At 43.9% G+C, this 13,693-nt stretch overlaps 1 pseudogene; it reads left to right on the forward strand.

Annotated features, from left to right (window-relative positions):
* Nucleotides 1–7,414: 7,414 nt before the first annotated feature.
* LOC132540139 (zinc finger protein 706-like) lies at nt 7,415–7,640 on the forward strand (annotated as a pseudogene).
* The last annotated feature ends 6,053 nt before the right edge of the window (nt 7,641–13,693 follow it).

Consider the following 13,693-nt stretch of genomic DNA (forward strand, 5'->3'; position numbering starts at 1 on the left):
CTCTTCTTGCAAAGATAAAAGCTCTGGCAGTTGGGTCAAGGAGCCAGTAGCTTCAAAATGAAGTGCTGGACTTTGAAGCATGAGCTCTCAAGTTCTGTCACCAGCATCACATGTGTCAGAGCAATGCTCTCATTCTTTCTCTCTTCACCATTAAAAATGTTTTATTTTTCATTAGAGAAGTTATGGAGCATTTTTGCATAAAACACAAATATACGTCCTGACATTTCTGACAACCTAATATACATGAATGGGGAAGATAGCATAATGGTTATGTGAAATACTTTCATGCCTGAGGTTACAAAGTCCCAGATTCAGTCCTCCACACAGCTATAAACCAGAGATGAACAGTGAGTGCTCCAGTCTCTCTCTGTCTGATACAATTAAAACAAAGAAAATAGATTTATTTGTCATTTATTTAAAGAAATAAAAGATAAAAGCTGTGTTCCCCTACTCCTCACCCATCTTAATCTCTTCTGTCCATTTAAGTATTTCAGACAGGCTCCCATCCCATCTCCACACATGGGGACCACCTCATCATCCTTCCAATGCCTGGCCTCTTCCCCAAACCTGCCTCTCAAACTATCTTCACAGGTCACACATAGCCCAAAAAATTACCCGTCCCTTTGACTCTAACATGTGGTGGAGTGTGTTACCCTTCTGGAACAATATTGCCATCGGAAAATTGCATTTCTCATCCTAATTACCAGAGAGAGGCCCTTCCAATTAGTAGTAAAGTTAACCCTAAAATTAGAGTATTTTATTTGTTCCAACTCTACGATCTGGATTGGTGGAATTGAGAGACTCCTAAAAATTCAGATCCCATACAGTTGATTTTAGCCAATACAGATAGGATCTTTAGGGTGGGTCTTAGGGAATCACACCCTAGGCCTTTATAAGATCTGAGTTGGGTCTCACATACTGCTAGAAGCAGACAGGAGCAGACACATCTCTGCACTCTGTGACCTCCAGGCCTCCTGCCCATATCAGAGCAGAGGCAGTGTGGAATCTCTGCAGATTTGGACCAGGCCTCATCCCTACACTCCAGAGCCTCCAGAACTCCAGACCTTCATCAGAGCAGAGAAAGTTACTACTCTCTGTTGATGTAGGAGTAGACCCTCTAAGAAGACAGACAACCTAAATAAAAATGAAGGTGAGTTAGCAGTAACCTTCCATATTTGCCTGTGGGAATTTTTTTTCTTCATTAAAAAATGTATATTGGGTAGGTAGCATAGGATGATGAAACAGTCATGCATACCTGATTTTGCAATGTACACTGATCAATCCCACAAAGCTGAGCAAAATTCCGGTAAAAAAAAAAGGAATAAAAAAGAAAAGGTACAGGAAAAAGTGTCTAATCCTCTGGGAGGTGTTTAATGTATAAGCATTAGGTCCTGATTTTTAGACCCTGCAACTCATAGGCCTATCACGTTTTGTTCTCTTTCTAATTATCATTAATAAATAAACCTTTTTATTTAAGCTAGATAGATATCTCATTGTGTAGCATAGCGCTTGAAAGACATCAAGTACGAGAATATCTCCCAACTCTTCGTCTCTCTCTCACTCTTCATCTCACCAAATGAGGAAAAAGTATAGCCTGGGATATTAAAAATGTTCTTGGAAAGGGGATCAGTGAATTAATTGCACATGGAGTGAAGTGTAGAGACCTGCTCAGGATCCTGATTTGAGTCCCTGATGCCCCCCAGCAGTGAGTGTCGCTTCCTAAGTGGTAAATCAGAGGCTTATCTTTCTCTCCCCCTCCCATTTTCTCTCTGTCCTATCCAATAACAACAGGGATAATAACAACAATAAACAATAAGGGCAACAACAGGGAAAAAATAGCCTCCAATGCCACTGAGTTCCAGTGTAGGTACTGATCCCCAGGGATCACGCTAGAGAATAAGAAAAAAAAAAAGTCTTGACACCAGAAAAAAACAGTAATCAAATAATCGTTGAAGGGATTAGCTTCGTTGGCAGACATACAGGCTTGGATAGCCTGAGGCTCCCAATTCGATCCCCAGCACTGCACATACCAAAGTAGTATACTTTTTATATAAAAAAAAGAAAAAGAAAGAAAATGTGTGGCCTGGGGCAGAGAGCTGGCTCACTGAGGAGGGCATTCTCACAGCTTAGGTTCAAGTCAGGGCATCACAGGGGTGTGCTATGGAAATGGAAGAAGCCCCAGTGCTCCTCACCCTAGAGTTACCTGAAAAAGAAAGGCTTGAGAGTTGTGACATTACTCCTGTAGGAGACTTTGGCCTGGGGGATGACAAAGAAAAATAAAATGACCTGAAGCCTGTCCAGAGCCATTTACAGCATCAAAGTCTCACTAGGAAGACCCAAGACTGCTTTGGAACCCCTTGCAGCAAACCTCACTTGTTTGCTGCTTTATGAGCAGTAGTCTGAGCTGCTGTGAAACCTTCTATACTTTCTTTCATTATTTCTTATTTATTTATTTATTTATTTATTTATTTATTTTTACCAGAGTATTGCTCAGCTTTGACTTATGGAGGTGTTGGCCAGGGAGGGGTTGAATATGGGACTTAGAGCCTCAGGCAGGAATCTCTTTGCATAACCACTTAACTCTCTCCCTCACACCTGAAAATTGGTTCAGTACTCCTTAGCCCAGAGCAGAAGGGATTAACAGAATGGAGCATTCTGTTTTCACAAGGCTCCCTGGAGGAGTTTCAGCAATGTTCTGCTTTGCTGGCATCTTTTAAATTCATTCATTATATTATGTAATATCATGTCATATCATATCATATCATATCAATTATGAGAAAGATAGGAGAGAAAGAACCAGACATCACTCTGGTAAATGTGCTGTTAGAGATTGAACTCAGGATCTCATGCTTGAGAATCCAATGCTTTATAAACTAGACCAAATCCTGAACTAGACCACTAGACTTCTTATTTTCTACACATAGACTGAAATGGAGCATGTTTGGGCCAGCAAAACAGCTCACTGACAGTCCACTGCTTTTCCATATCTGTCATCCAGGTACAAGACCTTCCTTTACCACATTGAAGGAAAGTTTGGTCTTGTCATTCTGCCTGAAATAGGCCAACCTGAGTGGGAAAATCGTTCAGAGAGCATCAACCACAAAATCTGTTTGATTTGTACTTTCATTTCTATAATGGGTTAAATTATTTCATTACTCATAATCCAATCATGAAGGCATTTTGATGGGTGTGTGAAATAGCAAAGTAGTTATGCAAAGAGTGTGTCATACCTGAGACTCTGAAGTCCCTCCTTCAATCCCCTGCACCACCATAAGCCAGAACTGAGTAGAACTCTGGTTTCCAGAAATGGTAAAAACAACATTTTGACTACATAAATATTAACTTTCTCTTTCCCTTTTATGTAGGAAGAGGTATTTCAGACTGAAACTATTTCCCACAAAATGGAAGGAGAGGAGAAAGAAAAAACCCAAGAAACAGAAAAGACTTCAGGTACTGTGTTCTAAGTCATATGTGTGTGTGTGTGAGTGTTAGACACAGCTTTCTCAGATCAGCTCCATCATATGCCTGATCTAATTTCCTCTTGCAGGCTCTGGCCAAGGGCAGTTCTAGTAGAGGGGTCAGCTCAGTGTCCTGGAAGCTCTCTGGCACTGTCTCTGAGCCTGTGTGGGGAAAAGACCAGGAGGCAGTGCCAATCCCTTCTGGGACTGGGATGTCAGCTCCACAGTCTCAGAGCACTTTGAAACATTAAATGAGCGTTTGGGTGGTGGTGCACCTAGTTAAGTGCACAAAGTACTATGCTCAAGCACCCACACAAGGAACCAGGTTCTCCCACTCCCCACCTACACCAGGGATGCTTCACAAATGGTGAAGCAGGGCCCCAGGTGTTCTGTCCTATAGAATAAATGTAAACAAGATAGAAAGAGAGAAAGAAAGAAAGAAAAGAAGGAAAAAGGGAGATGGAAGGAACGAAGCAGCTTCCAGGGGCAGTGATTCATAGTGATGGCACTGAGCACCAATTATAACCCTAGAAGCAAACAAGAAAGAAAATGATCAAAGACAGAAACATTGACTGAACCATGATTATTCTCTCGCTGCTAATGTCTATATTGTCAGGCATGGACCTAGAGCAAGGTTTAGACACACACTGCTCTCTCCTATCCAGGGGCTGTGCCTTAGGCAGATTCTTAATCCTGATCTTTGCTGGGAGCATGGTTGGAGCAGTTTCCAAGAACTGAGTAAAGGCAGGTCTGGGCTTGAGTATTGAAAGAGGGTCTCTGAGGAACCTCGCACTCAAAGGTGCACTGAGTGATGTGGAGTCATCCCAATTTCTCCATCCTTTTAGGTGCCTCCCCCATTGCGGGGAATATTGTTCCAACTTGGAGTCAAGCTGATATCGGGATTTTCCTGGAAGAATGGGAGTCCCTCAGAAAGCAAGGGCATCTGAAGTACAAGATTGCAGCCCTCGTCATTTCCCGGAGACTGGGTATGAGAGGCATCATGAAGAGCAAAAGAGAGTGTTTTCTCATGTTGAAGAACATGGCTGATATGTATTGGACTGTCAAGAATGCCAACAAGAAGCCAAGAAGCCAGCCCTTACCGTGTCCATTTGGAGACGTCCTGAAAAGGATCTTGGAATACAGAAGAGAGGAGGATCCCTCAGGTGTGTGCCTTCTCTGCTTTAGATGGCCTTGAGGGAGGGATTGCAGCCAGCCAGGCTCACATACTCCCTGCGGAGCTCAGAGCTGGGAGCTAACCTACGCACAACTTCCCCCTGCATCAGCAGAGAGAACAAGATATTCTCAGGGCCTCCAGTTTCTTATTTGACTAAGGCCCTAGGACATATATTCCTGGACTGACTGAGCTGGATAGGACCCCTGGGTCCAGTGAGTTCAAGGGTTGGTGGTCGGGGTTGGGGGGTGATGTCCTCATGTGTTTGCAGGTGCCATTGATCTCTCTCTCTCTCTCTAGATCCTCTCTGTGCAGAAGGGGTGTCACTGACTCCTTCTCCTGATCTCCAGCCTCCTGAGTACCAGGTCTTATATCCCTCTGATGGCCAGTTGTGGTCCCCACAATATGTGAACAACCAGCTGTGGACCCCACACTATGTGGGTGGCCAGCAGGGGTTCCCACAAAATATGGATGCCCAGCGGTGTTCCCCACACTATGTTGATGGCCAACTGTGGTTTCCACAAAATATGGGTGCCCAGCAGTGTCAACCACAATATGTGGATGGCCAGCTATGGTTCCCACAAATTATGGGTGCTGAGCAGTGTTCACCACAATATGTGGATGGCCAACTGTGGTTTCCGCAAAATATGTGTGCCCAGCAGTGTCCACCACAATATGTGGATGGCCAGGTGTGGTTCCCACAAAATGTGGGTGCCCAACCATGGCGCCCGCAATTTGGGATGTGCACAGGAGTTCACGTACCCTCATGGAAGCCCCAGGAAGTGGCTCCAGCAAGCCAACACTTGGTTCCTCCCATCCTCCCGACGGCCTCTGATCCCCAGCGGTCATCCTCTACTGACACTAACATAGATACAAATGAAAGCATCAACATCTAGGGAAGATTGTTCTACGGACCAAGCACTGGACTTGCATGCCATGTATCATTGTGGCTCTGGCTTGTCTCTTTCTGTGTCACTGGAAACTCTTCTCTGGAACTTGGACTGGGTTTGGTATATTACACTAAAGTAAAGAATTTTGGTGGGGTGTGGCATGAGTCTTGAGGTGGGGGCTTTCAGGTCCTGGTGCAGGATGCTGGAGGACCGAAGTTCAGTGGGAGAATATTTTACAGAAAACTGACAGTTTACACATATAACAACAACTGCATTTTCTTTTCTATGTAAACTAGTAATTTCCCCAATAAAAAGATAAATCAGTCTAAAACATAACAGACAGACAATTTCCCTTTATGTTTGTACAAAAACAGTGAGTGTATTGCTACTCAGTCGTGGCTTCTTCCTTTCCAAGGACAAGGGAAATGGTGGAGCAATATTTGCCTTTTTTCTCTCTCCCAAGAAAAGAAAAATAAAACATTGGAACTGGAATCTTAGTTAGCAATACTGCACCACTGTGAGCATCTGGGCTCACTCACCACTACTGCATTGAGAAATAGGACAATTCCAGTAGCCAGGGACACAGCTCAGTCACGGACCAAATCTCTATTGATGAGCGGGGATGCAGTGCATCAATCAGTCTCTCTTCATTAGAAAATCCTGTCCTTTATGTCTCCTGAGGCGGAAGTGTAAGGAAAAATTTCTATGTAGGATATTGGGTGGGTAGAAGGAAAAAATGGGTGAACCAGAGGTGATTAAAGGTGGAAAACAGGATGTGACTAGGAGAGGGGGCGGTGTAGAAAGAGGGCATGAACCAGTGGGGATTAAACCAGTGCGGGACTCAAACAAAACAATAAACCACAAATAGACCGCAACGTTAAGCATTGCTAGTGAACCTAAGGTGATGATCAAAACAGAAGGGGTCTTAGAAGAGAGAATTAGAAGCAGACCAACATAGAAGAGATCCAAAAGTTTGTAAATGTGTTCTCAGAATGCATTCTCATCACCTTTAATAGAAATGGCATTTTCCAGTTTCATGGAAATATGCTCTGCTCCATTCTTCTCTCTCTTGCTCGGAGGGTGGACCTCAGTATTTCTGAGAAGGCAGACTCTTGTTTCAAGCCTAAAGTTCGCATTTAAGAAATGCATTACATACTGGATAAATTAAATTAAATTTAATTTGGCGATTACAAGTTTGGGCAAGTGTGACCTATGCAAAGTGTTCTAATGTCTGGAAAACAGCACTAAAAAGAATCCAGATCATCTAGTTTAAACACCATCTAGTTTAGAAGAGCCCCACCCTTTTCAGGTGGGGAGGGGGTGTGTCTTGGGATGCCAGGAGGAATTCTTATTCTTAATCCTTTGACAGGGGTAGTGAGACTAGGTGAAGTCCTTGATTTACAATACAGGAGAAAGGCAATCAATGTTTATTGCAATTAATCCACCAATACGACAGTGATCCATGGGTCTGCAAACCATCTGTACTCTGCATCAACGATTACAGAGTTCAGGGACAGACAAATAACTCATTCGGATAGCATGTTCTTTGCCATGTGCATGACGCAGTTTCACACACAGTGTTCTGAGAAAAGGTTTTGCAATGGTATCTGTTTTTCTTCTTTTCTTACTCGTGTAAAAAAAAACTTATGGCAGTGTGCGAGGGGAGGCATGTCTTGGAGTGGCTTCTTCTAAGGCCAAGGTGGCAGTGGGCATGTGCGGTGACATCAGTGGCAGCAGAGAGTGCCAGGAAAGCTGTTGTGTTCCTGTTTCCTCTTTCCCTTCCCAGGTCACTGGAAGAGGCCTAAACAGGACTGGTTGTGATCCCCATTCCATTCCCCGCCCCAAGTACCTACCCATACCTCTCAAACCATGTGCTAGAATGTCCCAGCCCAGATATGGATTGTGGACAGCACAAGATTATGTCCCAGCAGAAAAATGCTCAAAGCAAGCTGTACTAAAGAAGAAGGACATGATCACAAGATTGCATCTAAAGATACCTTAATACATTCCTGCAATCTCTGTAGGACACAAATGTTAGACCCTAAGACCTTCAAGCCACACTTTGAAATCAAGAATCCTAAGACTCTACTTCCTCCAGAATTGGCTGATGGTCAGGCATAAAATCATTTATGTGTGAATTCATAACACCGTGAACTGCATTATCACTGAGAGTTCTCACAGTCTGTGCAGCTTGTCGACTCATACAAGACACAAACCCTTTTAATGCAACCCTTTTAGACAAATCACATTCTCAGTTATCCATCTGAGAATACCTACTGGAGAGAACCCCTATGAGTGGAAGAGGATTTGGAAATTTTTTTTTTCATTTATTTAAAAAAGGAGACATTAGTCTAGGCTTTTGAGAGAGTCCGCATATCAAATACACAGCCTATATATTTAAAAGACTCAGTCTGTGTTTTAAAAACTTCAAGACATACAATTAATTTTTCCCCTCTCATATTAATTAACTAGTGATTTCTATGACTACACTTTACTAGGAGTGTACATAAACACTATTCTCACCATCAAAAGACTGTGTCCTATCCCACCCACCGGTCCAGGAAGCTGAATGTCTACCCCTCACCACAGGGTTTTTACTTTGGTGCCCTACTTTCAATTTAGTCAGTTCCCTTTCAGATCTTCTTTCTCAACTTCAAAAGCAACCAATGGCACAGCTATCTACAAGATACAGGGTATTATACAACAAACCCTAACAAAAGGGCTTTTCAAAGTTAACCCAATTACCAAATAATATGATGATAACATTAACTATCCATTGTCTTTTTGAAAGCTAAGACAGCAGGAACCTCACATCTCCACTCTAGAGCCTATATTTCCCCCAGTCCTGGAAGGTTAAGATAGGGCCCACTTTCCTGCCTGCCTCTCCCAATCCATATCAAATAATATTGCATCAGCTGATCACAATCTAATCAACACAAGGATTGCCACCTCAACATGCTTGAGCTCAGACTGTGTCCAGCGACTTCATGTGTGGAATGACAACCCTTCAGCTTCATTACTTGGGTGAGACCTTTCCTTGCATACTATTCTCTAATTCCATCCCAGGTGGCTCACTTTATAACAAAGTCCCCAAACCTAAATATAGACCACGTTCTGTAAGAGAGAGAGCATATGTTCACATGTATCCACAAACTAGTGCAAAATATATACCTGAAAGCAGAAGTACACTAGAGTTTGCAGTGAGTACCCCCCCCCTGACACTTCCTCTCCACTACTCCAAGCTTTGGGTCCATGATTGCTCAACAATTTGTTTGGCTTCGTATGTTAACTCTCTTTTCAGTCACCAGGTTCCAGATGTCATCAGGATGCCGGCCAGGCTTCCCTGGACTGAAGACTCAACCAATGTGTCCTGGAGCTCCGATTCCCAAAAGACCCACCCTATGGGGGAAAGAGAGAGGCAGACTGGAAGTATGGACCGACCAGTCGACGACCATGTTCAGCGGGAAGCAATTGGAGAAGCCAGACCTTCCACCTTCTGCAACCCACAAAGACCCTAGGTCCATGCTCACAGAGAGATAGAGAATGGGAAAGCTATCAGGGGAGGGAATGAGATATGTAGATTGGGTGGTGGGAATTGTGTGTAGTTGTACCTCTCCTACCCTCTGGTTTTGTTAATTTATCCTTTCTTAAATATAAGATAAATTAAAAAAAAGAGACATTATCAAATCCATAGGATAAGAGGGGTCAAACTCCATACAATTCCCACAACCAGACTTCCGTATCACATCCCTTCCCATGATAGCTTTACCCCTTGGGGGTATGGACCCAAGGTCATTGTTGGATGCAGAAGTGTGAAGGTCTGGATTCTGTAATTGCTTCCCGGCTGAACAAGGGCTTTGACTGGTTGATCTATACTGTGAGGCTGCCTCTCTCTTTCCCTAGTAGGTTGGGTCTCTGGGGAAGTGGAATTTCAGGACACATGTCGGGGTCATCTGTCCAGGGAATTCTCATAGGCATCATCCTAGCATCTGGAACCTGGTGGCTCAAAAGAGAATTAACATACAAAGCCAAACAAACTGTTGAGCAGTCATGGACCTAAAGCCTGGTATAGTGCAGAAGAAGTGTTGGGGGTACTCACTACAGACTATTGTGTACTTTTGCTTTCAGATATATGTGTTGCTCTAGTTTATGGATACGTGTAAACATATGCTCTATCTCACAGGACCTGTCTGTATCTATGTTGTGGGACTTTGTTAGGACGTGAACCACCTGGAATGGAATTAGAGAATACTATGAAAGAAAAATCTCAGACAAGTAATGAAGTTGAAGGGTTGTCATTCCCCACCTGAAGTCTCTGGACAGAGTTTGAAGTGAAGCATGCTGAGGTAGTACTCACTGTGTTGACTAGTTTGGGATCGGCGGATGTAATATTATTTGGTATGAATTGAGAGAAGCATGCAGAAAAGTACGCCCCATGCTAAGGATCCAGAACTGGGGGAAATACAGGCTCTATAGTGGCAATGTGAGGTTCCTGCTGTCTAAGGATTCAAGAAGACAATGGATAGTTACTGTTATCATCACATTATTTGGTAATTGTCTTAACTTCTAAAAATCCATTTGTAAGTATTTCCTGTATAATACCCAACAACACCATAATTTATGTCCTTTGAAATTATTTGTATATATCTGTGCCACCCGTTGCTTTTGTTCTCGGTGGTCAAGAATCTTGAGAGAGTCAACATATCAAACCCAGCCTATGTATTAAAAAGACTCAGTCTGTGCTTTACAAAGCCCAGCCATGCCAGACCTTGCAAGGTTCATGGGAATTGGTCTCTGACCGTGGCTCAGCTGTCCCCACCATGCGCAAACCCACGCCCCACTTCCACTCCATCAGCCGTGGGCAGGCTCCTCCCCTGCAGGCTGTGGCAGTTTGAAGCAGCTTGGGCACGAAACCCTCAGATCCCATGCTGCTAGTTCTGGGCCCCCATCACCTACCCTCCAGCCCTGTCTGCTCCTGGACTCTCTGGTAAAAGCCACAGCAGGGACTTCATATTCCTGAGGGACCTTTCTGTCTTACACCCGTGGAGGCCATTTGCAGGGATCCACATGCCCTGGAGCAGTAGCCTGGCACATGAATTCCCAATTCTTGTTCCTGACTCACACCCAGCAAGCCTTTTCCTCCATGAAACTGGCACCTTGATGGCAGCATGCCCCAGGAGATCTTATCCATGTGGAACCTGGTGCCCAGCCCCTGGCGATTCCACAGGCACTCAATGTCCACTTGTGACTTGGCGAGTTCCCAAAGTTGTCCTAGTCATGTCTTCTTGCATTCTCAGGTGATCTTCTTTGCTATTCCTATGTGACTGGGGAGTGGTGAGTAACACAGCTGCTGCTGCTTTGTAGCCCCACCTCCAGAAATCTTACAAGTGTCTCTCTATCTTTCTCCATCCACCCTTCCATTTAAACTTCTGTCTGTATCAGTAGGAAATAAGTAGATAGGTATAATCAAGCAAGTCAAGAATTCAAGTAAATAAAAAAGAGGAAAGCCATGTCCCAACCTCCACAGCTATCTATGCACGGCCTTCCATGGGCCTCATCCTTGGAAGCATCACCCCAGAAGCACTGGATCCGCGAGTCTGTAGAGCTGAATTGACTGAGAGTGTTCTGGGTCATCATTGCCCCTCTCCTAATGTCTGGTGTTACTGAGTCATCTACACACAATGGATCATGTACTGAATAAGTAACCTTTGTGTAAAATATTGTAGGCATATGTGAAGGCAACATATTGAATCTTCTGGACTTCTCCTGAATTCTTGAATTCTCTAATGTTTGTCTAGAATGATACTGATCATGTATTACAGGAAACAAGTGTTGAAACCCTACCTAGCCATGGTACTTGACGCCTTCAATTGAGAGATTTAGTGGCTGGTAACTGTCTGGCAGTTTACTGGTTGTGGCACAAACTCCAGTCTGTTTTACAAACAAAAAGACTGCCTAAGGGAAGAGAGGACTCCCCTAAGACTCACCTAGTACAAATGTGAGTCTCCATTGCTACTGCCCTCAGAGGCTAGAGCACCCGGTTGGAGGCCCTGTGCTGACACCATGCGACAGGGAACTGACCTGGAAACTCAGGAGAAGATCTACACCTTGGTGGTCTACTGGTAGTGCTGTGTGGTACAAACCTTTCCACATTGTTCTCCTCATGAGAACATAGTTAATAGTTGTCCCAGAACCTACAGACTATAAAATGGAGTGTTTAGAAACTCACAGGGGCACCAATGTTGCCTGGCTTGGCAGAGAAGCTGAGTTTATCCTGGAGCTTTGGATACTTGGGGCGTCAGAGTCTCTTTGCATAAGCACAGTATTATCTCTCCCCAACCCTGCTTTATCTCCTGATCATGAGTGAAAGATTAAGCTAGATTTAAACTTATAGTTTAAAATTCCTCAGGCTCCCTTTGTCTACAGGGAAGAAAAAAACAAAAGGGCTTCTGGGATTATTAAAATTAACTGAAATAATGTTATACATGTGCAAACTATGGTATTAACCGTTGAATGTAAAACATTAATTCCCCAATAAAGAACTTTTTTTTTAATGGGACGCAGGTGAAAGGTGGGTGCTACTGCCTGACAGCCACTGTTGGCAGCATGGCCCATTAGCAAAAGAGTAAATGTCTTGCTTCAACTTCCTAAAAAAAGAGCCAGAAGAAACTCTGACTTTGATGTAATGAGCAGGAGCTAGAGAAGCATGGAATAAAAGAATAATTTAATCATGAAAAAGTCAAAAACCAAGATGTTGGGGAGTAGTGGGAGTGTGTTTCCAGGGGAGGTTGACTTTTTCTCAGCCATCAGTGGACTTGACAAAAATTCAGATAGTCATGAATACCTAGGCTCTACCAACAGCTCTGAAATCTCCATACTGGGAAATCCTTTTAGGATCTGATAGGTTTGGCTTGATATCCTGCACTCAGAGAAAGACTAGGAGATCCACACTGGGAATTCTTGGAGGAGGGATCACATTTGTGTTTTGAGACAGGAAACAGAATCTAGCATTTTCATTCTGAAGACCCAGACACTTAGACATTTCTGTGGTATTGCTTTTCAACTGCTGTGAGTAATGGGAACCAGCAAGGGCTTGCAAGCATACAGACCAATATTACTCTCTGCAGACCCTGAGTGGAAGCTTCAGACATTCACACACTCCTCTGAGCTCCTGCTGCCCAGGCTTGATCACTCTGGGTCACTTCCTCTGTCTGTGTAATTCTTGTCCCTGTGGGGCTGACAGAAGGTGGCACTCTGGTGGATTGTTTTAAAATTCCTTGGAGAGATAAACACATGCACACGCAGATGCGACTCCATATGTTCTAGATGAGTTTTGAAGAATTCAGTGTGATTTGCATCTTCAATTGAAAGATGGTTGGTCTTTGATTTTATTATTTATTGATTTATTCATTTACTTATTTATTTTAGAAAATGTCGGTGAGTTTTCAAATTACTTGCTCGCAGAATAACAGCATGAGATAGGAACTCCGGGGACAGCAATATTATTCAGGTATTTATCTTCTAAGTCCTGTATCTTTTTCAGGAAGGTTTAATCATATAGTGAATATTCTAGGGGTCACTGTGTACCTTCAGTGCCTTGGGAGCTCTCAGTCACTGCCCACTTACCAGGGGACATGAGCATAGGGTATAAGGCTCTTGGCCTTGAGATGGAAAAAGCCTACAAGGAGAGTCCTCCCAGAAAAGAGGAAGCACAAGTGAGCTCTCAGTCAGGATGTCTGCAATGTCAGTCATGAAACTGGAGCAGAGTCCAGACTGAAATGCTTCCTCACTGTCCAGAGAGACTGTGTGTTGGAGGCAGGTCTCTAGTTAAGGCCGCCGAAGCCCTCAACTTCTCTGGTCAGGGTCTCTGAGCTCTCTAGCACTGCGGATATTCTACATTGGCCCAATGCGTCCAGGGAGGGGCTCAGAAAATGCTCTTGTTCATGTGACTGACGCTAATTGCTCCCTGTCCCCTCTCCTTGCAGGGCACCCTCTTGTCTCCTGGACAGACCTGGAGATTCCTGGCTTCTGTTATGAGTGGGTGTTGCTAGCCAATGAAGAACTGAGAAGCAGGCACAGGAAATCAGCCAAACCCATCAGCCAGCGGCTCAGGGGCAGAGGCATCCTGAAGAGCTCCTTGCAGTGTCAGCACATGCTCATCCATGTGAAGGGGC

The sequence above is a fragment of the Erinaceus europaeus genome, chromosome 9 (genome assembly GCF_950295315.1).
Source record: "Erinaceus europaeus chromosome 9, mEriEur2.1, whole genome shotgun sequence".
Classification (NCBI taxonomy): domain Eukaryota; kingdom Metazoa; phylum Chordata; class Mammalia; order Eulipotyphla; family Erinaceidae; genus Erinaceus; species Erinaceus europaeus.